Source organism: Chiloscyllium punctatum, chromosome 30, assembly GCF_047496795.1.
Source record: "Chiloscyllium punctatum isolate Juve2018m chromosome 30, sChiPun1.3, whole genome shotgun sequence".
Classification (NCBI taxonomy): domain Eukaryota; kingdom Metazoa; phylum Chordata; class Chondrichthyes; order Orectolobiformes; family Hemiscylliidae; genus Chiloscyllium; species Chiloscyllium punctatum.
In genome coordinates, this window is record NC_092768.1 from 27,010,502 (window position 1) to 27,027,506 (window position 17,005).

The following is a 17,005-nucleotide window of genomic DNA, read 5'->3' on the forward strand; positions in this document are numbered from 1 at the left end:
GGCATTGGCTTTCTGCATTTGAACCTAGTATGGTCTGCTTCAGTATCTGAGGAGTTGTCAGTGGTGCTACCATGATGCAATCGTGAACAAAAATGCCCACTTCTGACTATATGACAGAAGGAAGGTCACTGATGAAGCAGCAGAAGATGTTTGGATATATGACAGTACCCTTCCTGATGAAGGACTCCTGCTCGAGAGGTCGATTTTGCCGGTCCTCGGATGCTGCCTGCCCCGCTGTGCTTTTCCAGCACCACTCTCATCTCAGTCGGTGTATGGAGTCTGGCCCATCATTCTGGGCTCACGGCCGGTCATCTCACTATGTCGATTTTACTTAATGCCAGAAAACTATGGATTGCGCCATGAAAATGCTCAAAAACGGAGTCTGCAGAGCGGACGTTTCCATCCGATCCCATCCCACACGCTGAGTGAACACACCCTGTTTACCGCGCAGCAGGACATTAGTGAGTGCACGCAGCCAGGCGAAGCAAACCCGTGGCATCGGGCCGAACTCTGTTCGAGCCGTGCAGCATTTGAAATAAATGCGTGCTGCAATGCGTTGCATTGGCCGGGAATCGAACCCGGGCCTCCCGCGTGGCAGGCGAGAATGCTACCACTGAACCACCAATGCTCCTGCGGGCGGGCCCCGCTAGAACTTTACTACAGTTTGAACTCCAGCAGGAAACTAAACCGGTATTCTTGATATTCTGTCCTGTGGCGCAGCATGCCGACTCCAATCTCCAGCATCTGCAGCCCTGACTTTCTCCATTGCTGATATAGCGAGAAACCAAGTAGGAAACTCGCAATGAAGCGCTGTTTGTTTGACTAGTTGGATTTTATCTGAACGCTGTTTCTTTATTTCAAAATATATAAAGTAAATAATACGACAAGGATTCGAGGCTCAAGATTATTACTTGCAAATTATAGTTTGCCTAGATGCTTCCTGACCAAGTGGAGAACGCTATTCTTAAAATGGAAATGAGTTCTACTTAAATTATAACATTAACGTATTATGTGCACACAGTCAGCACAGCTCATATTTTGAAACACAACAACATAGAGATGGTGGTAGGAATAGCCCGCAGATCAAGCCTGCTCGCTATAGTTCATGATCAACTTCACTTTCCGGCCCATCTCTTGGTTTTGGAAGCATTCCAACGATTTCTCCAATCCAGCCTCAACTAGAGCATAGAACATACAAAAGGCCAGAACAGAACAGGCCCTTTGGCCCACGATGTTGTGCCGAGGTTCAACCCGAATGTAATGTAACCTACGCAATCCTCAACTCACTGCTCTCCATGTGCCCGTCCAGCAGTTCCTTAAATGTCGCCAATGACTCTGCTTCCAACTGGACGGGCTGGCAACCCATTCCATGCATTCACAACTCTCTGCGTAAAGAACCTACCTCTGACGTCTCCTCGATACTTTCCTCCTGATATCTTCAAACTATGACTCGGGCTATTGACACTGTCTGTGCCACTCATTATTCAAAGATATTCAATGCTAGAACATCAATGACGCTCTGTCGTGAAGAACTGAGAAGGTTTCCAATCTTTGTTTATCCGCTGGTTGGATTCCCATCGAGCACAAAGAAAGACGATTGCGTTCGTCAGAGGGCATTGGCTTTCTGCATTTGAACCTAGTATGGTCTGCTTCAGTATCTGAGGAGTTGTCAGTGGTGCTACCATGATGCAATCGTGAACAAAAATGCCCACTTCTGACTATATGACAGAAGGAAGGTCACTGATGAAGCAGCAGAAGATGTGTTTGGATATATGACAGTACCCTTCTTGATGAAGGACTCCTGCTCGAGAGGTCGATTTTGCCGGTCCTCGGATGCTGCCTGCCCCGCTGTGCTTTTCCAGCACCACTCTCATCTCATTCGGCGTATGGAGTCTGGCCCATCATTCTGGGCTCACGGCCGGTCATCTCACTATGTCGATTTTACTTAATGCCAGAAAACTATGGATTGCGCCATGAAAATGCTCAAAAACGGAGTCTGCAGAGCGGACGTTTCCATCCGATCCCATCTCACACGCTGAGTGAACACACCCAGTTTATCGCGCAGCAAGACATTGGCGAGTGCACGCAGCCAGGCGAAGCAAACCCGTGGCATCGGGCCGAACTCTGTTCGAGCCGTGCAGCATTTGAAATAAAGGGTGCTGCAATGCGTTGCATTGGCCGGGAATCGAACCCGGGCCTCCCGCGTGGCAGGCGAGAATTCTACCACTGAACCACCAATGCACCTGCGGGCGGGCCCCGCTAGAACTTTACTACAGTTTGAACTCCAGCAGGAAACTAAACCGGTATTCTTGATATTCTGTCCTGTGGCGCAGCATGCCGACTCCAATCTCCAGCATCTGCAGCCCTGACTTTCTCCATTGCTGATATAGCGAGAAACCAAGTAGGAAACTCGCAATGAAGCGCTGTTTGTTTGACTAGTTGGATTTTATCTGAACGCTGTTTCTTTATTTCAAAATATATAAAGTAAATAATACGACAAGGATTCGAGGCTCAAGATTATTACTTGCAAATTATAGTTTGCCTAGATGCTTCCTGACCAAGTGGAGAACGCTATTCTTAAAATGGAAATGAGTTCTACTTAAATTATAACATTAACGTATTATGTGCACACAGTCAGCACAGCTCATATTTTGAAACACAACAACATAGAGATGGTGGTAGGAATAGCCCGCAGATCAAGCCTGCTCGCTATAGTTCATGATCAACTTCACTTTCCGGCCCATCTCTTGGTTTTGGAAGCATTCCAACGATTTCTCCAATCCAGCCTCAACTAGAGCATAGAACATACAAAAGGCCAGAACAGAACAGGCCCTTTGGCCCACGATGTTGTGCCGAGGTTCAACCCGAATGTAATGTAACCTACGCAATCCTCAACTCACTGCTCTCCATGTGCCCGTCCAGCAGTTCCTTAAATGACGCCAATGACTCTGCTTCCAACTGGACGGGCTGGCAACCCATTCCATGCATTCACAACTCTCTGCGTAAAGAACCTACCTCTGACGTCTCCTCGATACTTTCCTCCTGATATCTTCAAACTATGACTCGGGCTATTGACTCTGTCTATGCCACTCATTATTCAAAGATATTCAATACTAGAACATCAATGACGCTCTGTCGTGAAGAACTGAGAAGGTTTCCAATCTTTGTTTATCCGCTGGTTGGATTCCCATCGAGCACAAAGAAAGACGATTGCGTTCGTCAGAGGGCATTGGCTTTCTGCATTTGAACCTAGTATGGTCTGCTTCAGTATCTGAGGAGTTGTCAGTGGTGCTACCATGATGCAATCGTGAACAAAAATGCCCACTTCTGACTATATGACAGAAGGAAGGTCACTGATGAAGCAGCAGAAGATGTTTGGATATATGACAGTACCCTTCCTGATGAAGGACTCCTGCTCGAGAGGTCGATTTTGCCGGTCCTCGGATGCTGCCTGCCCCGCTGTGCTTTTCCAGCACCACTCTCATCTCATTCGGCGTATGGAGTCTGGCCCATCATTCTGGGCTCACGGCCGGTCATCTCACTATGTCGATTTTACTTAATGCCAGAAAACTATGGATTGCGCCATGAAAATGCTCAAAAACGGAGCCTGCAGAGCGGACGTTTCCATCCGATCCCATCCCACACGCTGAGTGAACACACCCTGTTTATCGCGCAGCAGGAGATTGGCGAGTGCACGCAGCCAGGCGAAGCAAACCCGGGGCATCGGGCCGAACTCTGTTCGAGCCGTGCAGCATTTGAAATAAAGGGTGCTGCAATGCGTTGCATTGGCCGGGAATCGAACCCGGGCCTCCCGCGTGGCGGGCGAGAATTCTACCACTGAACCACCAATGCACCTGCGGGCGGGCCCCGCTAGAACTTTACTACAGTTTGAACTCCAGCAGGAAACTAAACCGGTATTCTTGATATTCTGTCCTGTGGCGCAGCATGCCGACTCCAATCTCCAGCATCTGCAGCCCTGACTTTCTCCATTGCTGATATAGCGAGAAACCAAGTAGGAAACTCGCAATGAAGCGCTGTTTGTTTGACTAGTTGGATTTTATCTGAACGCTGTTTCTTTATTTCAAAATATATAAAGTAAATAATACGACAAGGATTCGAGGCTCAAGATTATTACTTGCAAATTATAGTTTGCCTAGATGCTTCCTGACCAAGTGGAGAACGCTATTCTTAAAATGGAAATGAGTTCTACTTAAATTATAACATTAACGTATTATGTGCACACAGTCAGCACAGCTCATATTTTGAAACACAACAACATAGAGATGGTGGTAGGAATAGCCCGCAGATCAAGCCTGCTCGCTATAGTTCATGATCAACTTCACTTTCCGGCCCATCTCTTGGTTTTGGAAGCATTCCAACGATTTCTCCAATCCAGCCTCAACTAGAGCATAGAACATAGAAAAGTCCAGAACAGAACAGGCCCTTTGGCCCACGATGTTGTGCCGAGGTTCAACCCGAATGTAATGTAACCTACGCAATCCTCAACTCACTGCTCTCCATGTGCCCGTCCAGCAGTTCCTTAAATGACGCCAATGACTCTGCTTCCAAGTGGACGGGCTGGCAACCCCTTCCATGCATTCACAACTCTCTGCGTAAAGAACCTACCTCTGACGTCTCCTCGATACTTTCCTCCTGATATCTTCAAACTATGACTCGGGCTATTGACTCTGTCTATGCCACTCATTATTCAAAGATATTCAATACTAGAACATCAATGACGCTCTGTCGTGAAGAACTGAGAAGGTTTCCAATCTTTGTTTATCCGCTGGTTGGATTCCCATCGAGCACAAAGAAAGACGATTGCGTTCGTCAGAGGGCATTGGCTTTCTGCATTTGAACCTAGTATGGTCTGCTTCAGTATCTGAGGAGTTGTCAGTGGTGCTACCATGATGCAATCGTGAACAAAAATGCCCACTTCTGACTATATGACAGAAGGAAGGTCACTGATGAAGCAGCAGAAGATGTTTGGATATATGACAGTACCCTTCCTGATGAAGGACTCCTGCTCGAGAGGTCGATTTTGCCGGTCCTCGGATGCTGCCTGCCCCGCTGTGCTTTTCCAGCACCACTCTCATCTCATTCGGCGTATGGAGTCTGGCCCATCATTCTGGGCTCACGGCCGGTCATCTCACTATGTCGATTTTACTTAATGCCAGAAAACTATGGATTGCGCCATGAAAATGCTCAAAAACGGAGCCTGCAGAGCGGACGTTTCCATCCGATCCCATCCCACACGCTGATCGAACACACCCTGTTTATCGCGCAGCAGGACATTGGCGAGTGCACGCAGCCAGGCGAAGCAAACCCGTGGCATGGGGCCGAACTCTGTTCGAGCCGTGCAGCATTTGAAATAAAGGGTGCTGCAATGCGTTGCATTGGCCGGGAATCGAACCCAGGCCTCCCGCGTGGCAGGCGAGAATTCTACCACTGAACCACCAATGCACCTGCGGGCGGGCCCCGCTAGAACTTTACTACAGTTTGAACTCCAGCAGGAAACTAAACCGGTATTCTTGATATTCTGTCCTGTGGCGCAGCATGCCGACTCCAATCTCCAGCATCTGCAGCCCTGACTTTCTCCATTGCTGATATAGCGAGAAACCAAGTAGGAAACTCGCAATGAAGCGCTGTTTGTTTGACTAGTTGGATTTTATCTGAACGCTGTTTCTTTATTTCAAAATATATAAAGTAAATAATACGACAAGGATTCGAGGCTCAAGATTATTACTTGCAAATTATAGTTTGCCTAGATGCTTCCTGACCAAGTGGAGAACGCTATTCTTAAAATGGAAATGAGTTCTACTTAAATTATAACATTAACGTATTATGTGCACACAGTCAGCACAGCTCATATTTTGAAACACAACAACATAGAGATGGTGGTAGGAATAGCCCGCAGATCAAGCCTGCTCGCTATAGTTCATGATCAACTTCACTTTCCGGCCCATCTCTTGGTTTTGGAAGCATTCCAACGATTTCTCCAATCCAGCCTCAACTAGAGCATAGAACATAGAAAAGGCCAGAACAGAACAGGCCCTTTGGCCCACGATGTTGTGCCGAGGTTCAACCCGAATGTAATGTAACCTACGCAATCCTCAACTCACTGCTCTCCATGTGCCCGTCCAGCAGTTCCTTAAATGACGCCAATGACTCTGCTTCCAACTGGACGGGCTGGCAACCCATTCCATGCATTCACAACTCTCTGCGTAAAGAACCTACCTCTGACGTCTCCTCGATACTTTCCTCCTGATATCTTCAAACTATGACTCGGGCTATTGACTCTGTCTATGCCACTCATTATTCAAAGATATTCAATACTAGAACATCAATGACGCTCTGTCGTGAAGAACTGAGAAGGTTTCCAATCTTTGTTTATCCGCTGGTTGGATTCCCATCGAGCACAAAGAAAGACGATTGCGTTCGTCAGAGGGCATTGGCTTTCTGCATTTGAACCTAGTATGGTCTGCTTCAGTATCTGAGGAGTTGTCAGTGGTGCTACCATGATGCAATCGTGAACAAAAATGCCCACTTCTGACTATATGACAGAAGGAAGGTCACTGATGAAGCAGCAGAAGATGTGTTTGGATATATGACAGTACCCTTCTTGATGAAGGACTCCTGCTCGAGAGGTCGATTTTGCCGGTCCTCGGATGCTGCCTGCCCCGCTGTGCTTTTCCAGCACCACTCTCATCTCATTCGGCGTATGGAGTCTGGCCCATCATTCTGGGCTCACGGCCGGTCATCTCACTATGTCGATTTTACTTAATGCCAGAAAACTATGGATTGCGCCATGAAAATGCTCAAAAACGGAGTCTGCAGAGCGGACGTTTCCATCCGATCCCATCTCACACGCTGAGTGAACACACCCTGTTTATCGCGCAGCAAGACATTGGCGAGTGCACGCAGCCAGGCGAAGCAAACCCGTGGCATCGGGCCGAACTCTGTTCGAGCCGTGCAGCATTTGAAATAAAGGGTGCTGCAATGCGTTGCATTGGCCGGGAATCGAACCCGGGCCTCCCGCGTGGCAGGCGAGAATTCTACCACTGAACCACCAATGCACCTGCGGGCGGGCCCCGCTAGAACTTTACTACAGTTTGAACTCCAGCAGGAAACTAAACCGGTATTCTTGATATTCTGTCCTGTGGCGCAGCATGCCGACTCCAATCTCCAGCATCTGCAGCCCTGACTTTCTCCATTGCTGATATAGCGAGAAACCAAGTAGGAAACTCGCAATGAAGCGCTGTTTGTTTGACTAGTTGGATTTTATCTGAACGCTGTTTCTTTATTTCAAAATATATAAAGTAAATAATACGACAAGGATTCGAGGCTCAAGATTATTACTTGCAAATTATAGTTTGCCTAGATGCTTCCTGACCAAGTGGAGAACGCTATTCTTAAAATGGAAATGAGTTCTACTTAAATTATAACATTAACGTATTATGTGCACACAGTCAGCACAGCTCATATTTTGAAACACAACAACATAGAGATGGTGGTAGGAATAGCCCGCAGATCAAGCCTGCTCGCTATAGTTCATGATCAACTTCACTTTCCGGCCCATCTCTTGGTTTTGGAAGCATTCCAACGATTTCTCCAATCCAGCCTCAACTAGAGCATAGAACATAGAAAAGGCCAGAACAGAACAGGCCCTTTGGCCCACGATGTTGTGCCGAGGTTCAACCCGAATGTAATGTAACCTACGCAATCCTCAACTCACTGCTCTCCATGTGCCCGTCCAGCAGTTCCTTAAATGACGCCAATGACTCTGCTTCCAACTGGACGGGCTGGCAACCCATTCCATGCATTCACAACTCTCTGCGTAAAGAACCTACCTCTGACGTCTCCTCGATACTTTCCTCCTGATATCTTCAAACTATGACTCGGGCTATTGACTCTGTCTATGCCACTCATTATTCAAAGATATTCAATACTAGAACATCAATGACGCTCTGTCGTGAAGAACTGAGAAGGTTTCCAATCTTTGTTTATCCGCTGGTTGGATTCCCATCGAGCACAAAGAAAGACGATTGCGTTCGTCAGAGGGCATTGGCTTTCTGCATTTGAACCTAGTATGGTCTGCTTCAGTATCTGAGGAGTTGTCAGTGGTGCTACCATGATGCAATCGTGAACAAAAATGCCCACTTCTGACTATATGACAGAAGGAAGGTCACTGATGAAGCAGCAGAAGATGTTTGGATATATGACAGTACCCTTCCTGATGAAGGACTCCTGCTCGAGAGGTCGATTTTGCCGGTCCTCGGATGCTGCCTGCCCCGCTGTGCTTTTCCAGCACCACTCTCATCTCATTCGGCGTATGGAGTCTGGCCCATCATTCTGGGCTCACGGCCGGTCATCTCACTATGTCGATTTTACTTAATGCCAGAAAACTATGGATTGCGCCATGAAAATGCTCAAAAACGGAGCCTGCAGAGCGGACGTTTCCATCCGATCCCATCCCACACGCTGATCGAACACACCCTGTTTATCGCGCAGCAGGACATTGGCGAGTGCACGCAGCCAGGCGAAGCAAACCCGGGGCATCGGGCCGAACTCTGTTCGAGCCGTGCAGCATTTGAAATAAAGGGTGCTGCAATGCGTTGCATTGGCCGGGAATCGAACCCAGGCCTCCCGCGTGGCAGGCGAGAATTCTACCACTGAACCACCAATGCACCTGCGGGCGGGCCCCGCTAGAACTTTACTACAGTTTGAACTCCAGCAGGAAACTAAACCGGTATTCTTGATATTCTGTCCTGTGGCGCAGCATGCCGACTCCAATCTCCAGCATCTGCAGCCCTGACTTTCTCCATTGCTGATATAGCGAGAAACCAAGTAGGAAACTCGCAATGAAGCGCTGTTTGTTTGACTAGTTGGATTTTATCTGAACGCTGTTTCTTTATTTCAAAATATATAAAGTAAATAATACGACAAGGATTCGAGGCTCAAGATTATTACTTGCAAATTATAGTTTGCCTAGATGCTTCCTGACCAAGTGGAGAACGCTATTCTTAAAATGGAAATGAGTTCTACTTAAATTATAACATTAACGTATTATGTGCACACAGTCAGCACAGCTCATATTTTGAAACACAACAACATAGAGATGGTGGTAGGAATAGCCCGCAGATCAAGCCTGCTCGCTATAGTTCATGATCAACTTCACTTTCCGGCCCATCTCTTGGTTTTGGAAGCATTCCAACGATTTCTCCAATCCAGCCTCAACTAGAGCATAGAACATAGAAAAGGCCAGAACAGAACAGGCCCTTTGGCCCACGATGTTGTGCCGAGGTTCAACCCGAATGTAATGTAACCTACGCAATCCTCAACTCACTGCTCTCCATGTGCCCGTCCAGCAGTTCCTTAAATGACGCCAATGACTCTGCTTCCAACTGGACGGGCTGGCAACCCATTCCATGCATTCACAACTCTCTGCGTAAAGAACCTACCTCTGACGTCTCCTCGATACTTTCCTCCTGATATCTTCAAACTATGACTCGGGCTATTGACTCTGTCTATGCCACTCATTATTCAAAGATATTCAATACTAGAACATCAATGACGCTCTGTCGTGAAGAACTGAGAAGGTTTCCAATCTTTGTTTATCCGCTGGTTGGATTCCCATCGAGCACAAAGAAAGACGATTGCGTTCGTCAGAGGGCATTGGCTTTCTGCATTTGAACCTAGTATGGTCTGCTTCAGTATCTGAGGAGTTGTCAGTGGTGCTACCATGATGCAATCGTGAACAAAAATGCCCACTTCTGACTATATGACAGAAGGAAGGTCACTGATGAAGCAGCAGAAGATGTTTGGATATATGACAGTACCCTTCCTGATGAAGGACTCCTGCTCGAGAGGTCGATTTTGCCGGTCCTCGGATGCTGCCTGCCCCGCTGTGCTTTTCCAGCACCACTCTCATCTCATTCGGCGTATGGAGTCTGGCCCATCATTCTGGGCTCACGGCCGGTCATCTCACTATGTCGATTTTACTTAATGCCAGAAAACTATGGATTGCGCCATGAAAATGCTCAAAAACGGAGCCTGCAGAGCGGACGTTTCCATCCGATCCCATCCCACACGCTGAGTGAACACACCCTGTTTATCGCGCAGCAGGAGATTGGCGAGTGCACGCAGCCAGGCGAAGCAAACCCGGGGCATCGGGCCGAACTCTGTTCGAGCCGTGCAGCATTTGAAATAAAGGGTGCTGCAATGCGTTGCATTGGCCGGGAATCGAACCCGGGCCTCCCGCGTGGCAGGCGAGAATTCTACCACTGAACCACCAATGCACCTGCGGGCGGGCCCCGCTAGAACTTTACTACAGTTTGAACTCCAGCAGGAAACTAAACCGGTATTCTTGATATTCTGTCCTGTGGCGCAGCATGCCGACTCCAATCTCCAGCATCTGCAGCCCTGACTTTCTCCATTGCTGATATAGCGAGAAACCAAGTAGGAAACTCGCAATGAAGCGCTGTTTGTTTGACTAGTTGGATTTTATCTGAACGCTGTTTCTTTATTTCAAAATATATAAAGTAAATAATACGACAAGGATTCGAGGCTCAAGATTATTACTTGCAAATTATAGTTTGCCTAGATGGTTCCTGACCAAGTGGAGAACGCTATTCTTAAAATGGAAATGAGTTCTACTTAAATTATAACATTAACGTATTATGTGCACACAGTCAGCACAGCTCATATTTTGAAACACAACAACATAGAGATGGTGGTAGGAATAGCCCGCAGATCAAGCCTGCTCGCTATAGTTCATGATCAACTTCACTTTCCGGCCCATCTCTTGGTTTTGGAAGCATTCCAACGATTTCTCCAATCCAGCCTCAACTAGAGCATAGAACATAGAAAAGTCCAGAACAGAACAGGCCCTTTGGCCCACGATGTTGTGCCGAGGTTCAACCCGAATGTAATGTAACCTACGCAATCCTCAACTCACTGCTCTCCATGTGCCCGTCCAGCAGTTCCTTAAATGACGCCAATGACTCTGCTTCCAAGTGGACGGGCTGGCAACCCCTTCCATGCATTCACAACTCTCTGCGTAAAGAACCTACCTCTGACGTCTCCTCGATACTTTCCTCCTGATATCTTCAAACTATGACTCGGGCTATTGACTCTGTCTATGCCACTCATTATTCAAAGATATTCAATACTAGAACATCAATGACGCTCTGTCGTGAAGAACTGAGAAGGTTTCCAATCTTTGATTATCCGCTGGTTGGATTCCCATCGAGCACAAAGAAAGACGATTGCGTTCGTCAGAGGGCATTGGCTTTCTGCATTTGAACCTAGTATGGTCTGCTTCAGTATCTGAGGAGTTTTCGGTGGTGCTACCATGATGCAATCGTGAACATAAATGCCCACTTCTGACTATATGACAGAAGGAAGGTCACTGATGAAGCAGCAGAAGATGTTTGGATATATGACAGTACCCTTCCTGATGAAGGACTCCTGCTCGAGAGGTCGATTTTGCCGGTCCTCGGATGCTGCCTGCCCCGCTGTGCTTTTCCAGCACCACTCTCATCTCATTCGGCGTATGGAGTCTGGCCCATCATTCTGGGCTCACGGCCGGTCATCTCACTATGTCGATTTTACTTAATGCCAGAAAACTATGGATTGCGCCATGAAAATGCTCAAAAACGGAGTCTGCAGAGCGGACGTTTCCATCCGATCCCATTCCACACGCTGAGTGAACACACCCTGTTTACCGCGCAGCAGGACATTAGTGAGTGCACGCAGCCAGGCGAAGCAAACCCGTGGCATCGGGCCGAACTCTGTTCGAGCCGTGCAGCATTTGAAATAAATGCGTGCTGCAATGCGTTGCATTGGCCGGGAATCGAACCCGGGCCTCCCGCGTGGCAGGCGAGAATGCTACCACTGAACCACCAATGCTCCTGCGGGCGGGCCCCGCTAGAACTTTACTACAGTTTGAACTCCAGCAGGAAACTAAACCGGTATTCTTGATATTCTGTCCTGTGGCGCAGCATGCCGACTCCAATCTCCAGCATCTGCAGCCCTGACTTTCTCCATTGCTGATATAGCGAGAAACCAAGTAGGAAACTCGCAATGAAGCGCTGTTTGTTTGACTAGTTGGATTTTATCTGAACGCTGTTTCTTTATTTCAAAATATATAAAGTAAATAATACGACAAGGATTCGAGGCTCAAGATTATTACTTGCAAATTATAGTTTGCCTAGATGCTTCCTGACCAAGTGGAGAACGCTATTCTTAAAATGGAAATGAGTTCTACTTAAATTATAACATTAACGTATTATGTGCACACAGTCAGCACAGCTCATATTTTGAAACACAACAACATAGAGATGGTGGTAGGAATAGCCCGCAGATCAAGCCTGCTCGCTATAGTTCATGATCAACTTCACTTTCCGGCCCATCTCTTGGTTTTGGAAGCATTCCAACGATTTCTCCAATCCAGCCTCAACTAGAGCATAGAACATACAAAAGGCCAGAACAGAACAGGCCCTTTGGCCCACGATGTTGTGCCGAGGTTCAACCCGAATGTAATGTAACATACGCAATCCTCAACTCACTGCTCTCCATGTGCCCGTCCAGCAGTTCCTTAAATGTCGCCAATGACTCTGCTTCCAACTGGACGGGCTGGCAACCCATTCCATGCATTCACAACTCTCTGCGTAAAGAACCTACCTCTGACGTCTCCTCGATACTTTCCTCCTGATATCTTCAAACTATGACTCGGGCTATTGACACTGTCTGTGCCACTCATTATTCAAAGATATTCAATGCTAGAACATCAATGACGCTCTGTCGTGAAGAACTGAGAAGGTTTCCAATCTTTGTTTATCCGCTGGTTGGATTCCCATCGAGCACAAAGAAAGACGATTGCGTTCGTCAGAGGGCATTGGCTTTCTGCATTTGAACCTAGTATGGTCTGCTTCAGTATCTGAGGAGTTGTCAGTGGTGCTACCATGATGCAATCGTGAACAAAAATGCCCACTTCTGACTATATGACAGAAGGAAGGTCACTGATGAAGCAGCAGAAGATGTGTTTGGATATATGACAGTACCCTTCCTGATGAAGGACTCCTGCTCGAGAGGTCGATTTTGCCGGTCCTCGGATGCTGCCTGCCCCGCTGTGCTTTTCCAGCACCACTCTCATCTCATTCGGCGTATGGAGTCTGGCCCATCATTCTGGGCTCACGGCCGGTCATCTCACTATGTCGATTTTACTTAATGCCAGAAAACTATGGATTGCGCCATGAAAATGCTCAAAAACGGAGCCTGCAGAGCGGACGTTTTCATCCGATCCCATCCCACACGCTGAGTGAACACACCCTGTTTATCGCGCAGCAGGAGATTGGCGAGTGCACGCAGCCAGGCGAAGCAAACCCGGGGCATCGGGCCGAACTCTGTTCGAGCCGTGCAGCATTTGAAATAAAGGGTGCTGCAATGCGTTGCATTGGCCGGGAATCGAACCCGGGCCTCCCGCGTGGCAGGCGAGAATTCCACCACTGAACCACCAATGCACCTGCGGGCGGGCCCCGCTAGAACTTTACTACAGTTTGAACTCCAGCAGGAAACTAAACCGGTATTCTTGATATTCTGTCCTGTGGCGCAGCATGCCGACTCCAATCTCCAGCATCTGCAGCCCTGACTTTCTCCATTGCTGATATAGCGAGAAACCAAGTAGGAAACTCGCAATGAAGCGCTGTTTGTTTGACTAGTTGGATTTTATCTGAACGCTGTTTCTTTATTTCAAGATATATAAAGTAAATAATACGACTAGGATTCGAGGCTCAAGATTATTACTTGCAAATTATAGTTTGTCTAGATGCTTCCTGACCAAGTGGAGAACGCTATTCTTAAAATGGAAATGGGTTCTACTTAAATTATAACATTAACGTATTATGTGCACACAGTCAGCACAGCTCATATTTTGAAACACAACAACATAGAGATGGTGGTAGGAATAGCCCGCAGATCAAGCCTGCTCGCTATAGTTCATGATCAACTTCACTTTCCGGCCCATCTCTTGGTTTTGGAAGCATTCCAACGATTTCTCCAATCCAGCCTCAACTAGAGCATAGAACATACAAAAGGCCAGAACAGAACAGGCCCTTTGGCCCACGATGTTGTGCCGAGGTTCAACCCGAATGTAATGTAACCTACGCAATCCTCAACTCACTGCTCTCCATGTGCCCGTCCAGCAGTTCCTTAAATGACGCCAATGACTCTGCTTCCAACTGGACGGGCTGGCAACCCATTCCATGCATTCACAACTCTCTGCGTAAAGAACCTACCTCTGACGTCTCCTCGATACTTTCCTCCTGATATCTTCAAACTATGACTCGGGCTATTGACTCTGTCTATGCCACTCATTATTCAAAGATATTCAATACTAGAACATCAATGACGCTCTGTCGTGAAGAACTGAGAAGGTTTCCAATCTTTGTTTATCCGCTGGTTGGATTCCCATCGAGCACAAAGAAAGACGATTGCGTTCGTCAGAGGGCATTGGCTTTCTGCATTTGAACCTAGTATGGTCTGCTTCAGTATCTGAGGAGTTGTCAGTGGTGCTACCATGATGCAATCGTGAACAAAAATGCCCACTTCTGACTATATGACAGAAGGAAGGTCACTGATGAAGCAGCAGAAGATGTTTGGATATATGACAGTACCCTTCCTGATGAAGGACTCCTGCTCGAGAGGTCGATTTTGCCGGTCCTCGGATGCTGCCTGCCCCGCTGTGCTTTTCCAGCACCACTCTCATCTCAGTCGGTGTATGGAGTCTGGCCCATCATTCTGGGCTCACGGCCGGTCATCTCACTATGTCGATTTTACTTAATGCCAGAAAACTATGGATTGCGCCATGAAAATGCTCAAAAACGGAGTCTGCAGAGCGGACGTTTCCATCCGATCCAATCCCACACGCTGAGTGAACACACCCTGTTTACCGCGCAGCAGGATATTAGCGAGTGCACGCAGCCAGGCGAAGCAAACCCGTGGCATGGGGCCGAACTCTGTTCGAGCCGTGCAGCATTTGAAATAAAGGGTGCTGCAATGCGTTGCATTGGCCGGGAATCGAACCCGGGCCTCCGACGTGGCAGGCGAGAATTCGACCACTGAACCACCAATGCACCTGCGGGCGGGCCCCGCTAGAACTTTACTACAGTTTGAACTCCAGCAGGAAACTAAACCGGTATTCTTGATATTCTGTCCTGTGGCGCAGCATGCCGACTCCAATCTCCAGCATCTGCAGCCCTGACTTTCTCCATTGCTGATATAGCGAGAAACCAAGTAGGAAACTCGCAATGAAGCGCTGTTTGTTTGACTAGTTGGATTTTATCTGAACGCTGTTTCTTTATTTCAAAATATATAAAGTAAATAATACGACAAGGATTCGAGGCTCAAGATTATTACTTGCAAATTATAGTTTGCCTCGATGCTTCCTGACCAAGTGGAGAACGCTATTCTTAAAATGGAAATGAGTTCTACCTAAATTATAACATTAACGTATTATGTGCACACAGTCAGCACATCTCATATTTTGAAACACAACAACATAGAGATGGTGGTAGGAATAGCCCGCAGATCAAGCCTGCTCGCTATAGTTCATGATCAACTTCACTTTCCGGCCCATCTCTTGGTTTTGGAAGCATTCCAACGATTTCTCCAATCCAGCCTCAACTAGAGCATAGAACATACAAAAGGCCAGAACAGAACAGGCCCTTTGGCCCACGATGTTGTGCCGAGGTTCTACCCGAATGTAATGTAACCTACGCAATCCTCAACTCACTGCTCTCCATGTGCCCGTCCAGCAGTTCCTGAAATGACGCCAATGACTCTGCTTCCAAGTGGACGGGCTGGCAACCCCTTCCATGCATTCACAACTCTCTGCGTAAAGAACCTACCTCTGACGTCTCCTCGATACTTTCCTCCTGATATCTTCAAACTATGACTCGGGCTATTGACTCTGTCTATGCCACTCATTATTCAAAGATATTCAATACTAGAACATCAATGACGCTCTGTCGTGAAGAACTGAGAAGGTTTCCAATCTTTGTTTATCCGCTGGTTGGATTCCCATCGAGCACAAAGAAAGACGATTGCGTTCGTCAGAGGGCATTGGCTTTCTGCATTTGAACCTAGTATGGTCTGCTTCAGTATCTGAGGAGTTGTCAGTGGTGCTACCATGATGCAATCGTGAACAAAAATGCCCACTTCTGACTATATGACAGAAGGAAGGTCACTGATGAAGCAGCAGAAGGTGTTTGGATATATGACAGTACCCTTCCTGATGAAGGACTCCTGCTCGAGAGGTCGATTTTGCCGGTCCTCGGATGCTGCCTGCCCCGCTGTGCTTTTCCAGCACCACTCTCATCTCAGTCGGTGTATGGAGTCTGGCCCATCATTCTGGGCTCACGGCCGGTCATCTCACTATGTCGATTTTACTTAATGCCAGAAAACTATGGATTGCGCCATGAAAATGCTCAAAAACGGAGCCTGCAGAGCGGACGTTTCCATCCGATCCCATCCCACACGCTGAGTGAACACACCCTGTTTATCGCGCAGCAGGACATTGGCGAGTGCACGCAGCCAGGCGAAGCAAACCCGTGGCATGGGGCCGAACTCTGTTCGAGCCGTGCAGCATTTGAAATAAAGGGTGCTGCAATGCGTTGCATTGGCCGGGAATCGAACCCGGGCCTCCCGCGTGGCAGGCGGGAATTCTACCACTGAACCACCAATGCACCTGCGGGCGGGCCCCGCTAGAACTTTACTACAGTTTGAACTCCAGCAGGAAACTAAACCGGTATTCTTGATATTCTGTCCTGTGGCGCAGCATGCCGACTCCAATCTCCAGCATCTGCAGCCCTGACTTTCTCCATTGCTGATATAGCGAGAAACCAAGTAGGAAACTCGCAATGAAGCGCTGTTTGTTTGACTAGTTGGATTTTATCTGAACGCTGTTTCTTTATTTCAAGATATATAAAGTAAATAATACGACTAG

The 17,005-nt window shown here is 47.6% G+C and overlaps 11 non-coding genes across 11 annotated transcripts; all 11 read right to left on the reverse strand.

Annotated features, from left to right (window-relative positions):
* Positions 1-557: 557 nt before the first annotated feature.
* On the reverse strand, positions 558-628 carry trnag-gcc (transfer RNA glycine (anticodon GCC)). The gene has a single exon. It is a non-coding gene; the product is annotated as a tRNA-Gly (tRNA).
* Positions 629-2,170: 1,542 nt separating this feature from the next.
* Positions 2,171-2,241, reverse strand: trnag-gcc (transfer RNA glycine (anticodon GCC)). The gene has a single exon. It is a non-coding gene; the product is annotated as a tRNA-Gly (tRNA).
* A 1,540-nt stretch (positions 2,242-3,781) lies between these two features.
* On the reverse strand, positions 3,782-3,852 carry trnag-gcc (transfer RNA glycine (anticodon GCC)). Its single transcript has one exon. It is a non-coding gene; the product is annotated as a tRNA-Gly (tRNA).
* Positions 3,853-5,392: 1,540 nt separating this feature from the next.
* On the reverse strand, positions 5,393-5,463 carry trnag-gcc (transfer RNA glycine (anticodon GCC)). Its single transcript has one exon. It is a non-coding gene; the product is annotated as a tRNA-Gly (tRNA).
* Positions 5,464-7,005: 1,542 nt separating this feature from the next.
* Positions 7,006-7,076, reverse strand: trnag-gcc (transfer RNA glycine (anticodon GCC)). The gene has a single exon. It is a non-coding gene; the product is annotated as a tRNA-Gly (tRNA).
* A 1,540-nt stretch (positions 7,077-8,616) lies between these two features.
* Positions 8,617-8,687, reverse strand: trnag-gcc (transfer RNA glycine (anticodon GCC)). The gene has a single exon. It is a non-coding gene; the product is annotated as a tRNA-Gly (tRNA).
* A 1,540-nt stretch (positions 8,688-10,227) lies between these two features.
* On the reverse strand, positions 10,228-10,298 carry trnag-gcc (transfer RNA glycine (anticodon GCC)). The gene has a single exon. It is a non-coding gene; the product is annotated as a tRNA-Gly (tRNA).
* A 1,541-nt stretch (positions 10,299-11,839) lies between these two features.
* trnag-gcc (transfer RNA glycine (anticodon GCC)) lies at positions 11,840-11,910 on the reverse strand. Its single transcript has one exon. It is a non-coding gene; the product is annotated as a tRNA-Gly (tRNA).
* Positions 11,911-13,452: 1,542 nt separating this feature from the next.
* trnag-gcc (transfer RNA glycine (anticodon GCC)) lies at positions 13,453-13,523 on the reverse strand. The gene has a single exon. It is a non-coding gene; the product is annotated as a tRNA-Gly (tRNA).
* A 1,540-nt stretch (positions 13,524-15,063) lies between these two features.
* On the reverse strand, positions 15,064-15,134 carry trnag-gcc (transfer RNA glycine (anticodon GCC)). The gene has a single exon. It is a non-coding gene; the product is annotated as a tRNA-Gly (tRNA).
* A 1,540-nt stretch (positions 15,135-16,674) lies between these two features.
* On the reverse strand, positions 16,675-16,745 carry trnag-gcc (transfer RNA glycine (anticodon GCC)). The gene has a single exon. It is a non-coding gene; the product is annotated as a tRNA-Gly (tRNA).
* Positions 16,746-17,005: the final 260 nt, after the last annotated feature.